The following is a 755-nucleotide window of genomic DNA, read 5'->3' as shown; positions in this document are numbered from 1 at the left end:
AGTGCGTACGTGCGTCGTCGAGGTCGGCACGGGGCAGCCGAAGGGCGGGCCACGTCATAAGTTTATAAAATTAGTATGTAACATTAAAAAAATCATGAGCCATATTCCACTCTACGAAGTTGGATGAGTAGCGAGGCCGTTTCGCACACAGAGATGACACAGAATTTTAAACGAAGGTAGGAATTTTTTAGCGTGATTTTTATATACATTCCCGTGTACGACGGGACCGTCGCGCCGACGAGCCGCAGGAATCTCGAGGCGCGTGACGTTTCGGCCGGGTGCGCCACCACGGTCGAGAGCGGAACGCGCAAGCGCTTCGACCAACAGAGGGCGGTGCGAACGTAAACGTGGCCGACGCGATGCAGAGTGTAGTATCTGTTTTTATCGGCTTAATGTATGTTGCTGGTTCTATATGGACCCAAGATATTAGGTGTATTTTTGTAAGTTGGCGGAGTGCTTGAAGCCTGCTTCACCTCCGCACGGGTCGACCCGGTATTGCACTATCTCCGAGATCGCCCTACGGTTTTTGCACACGTAGAACAAAAATGCATGGAACTCTAGCCATGAACACCTTCGCTGTAAAAGTATTAATGTCCAATTGAATGCCGCTGAGCGATCCTTCGACTTATTAACTCTTTGCGCGCAAGATGGTGCACTGATGCGCTTAGCGCATTTGACCTAGCTTACTGCAGTGCGCAGTTAAAACGCAAGCGAGAGCTTACGCGGACATGGAACGTGCAGAAAGAACCACTTCA

At 50.3% G+C, this 755-nt stretch overlaps 1 non-coding gene across 1 annotated transcript; it reads left to right on the top strand.

Moving 5' to 3' along the window:
- The first annotated feature begins 343 nt into the window (after positions 1 to 343).
- Positions 344 to 526, top strand: LOC142576788 (U2 spliceosomal RNA). Its single transcript, XR_012826969.1, has one exon. It is a non-coding gene; the product is annotated as a U2 spliceosomal RNA (small nuclear RNA).
- Positions 527 to 755: the final 229 nt, after the last annotated feature.

This window comes from Dermacentor variabilis, chromosome 3 (genome assembly GCF_050947875.1).
Source record: "Dermacentor variabilis isolate Ectoservices chromosome 3, ASM5094787v1, whole genome shotgun sequence".
In the NCBI taxonomy this organism is placed as follows: domain Eukaryota; kingdom Metazoa; phylum Arthropoda; class Arachnida; order Ixodida; family Ixodidae; genus Dermacentor; species Dermacentor variabilis.
The sequence above is the reverse complement of the archived record's forward strand: the minus strand, read 5'-3'. Positions and strand labels throughout refer to the sequence as shown.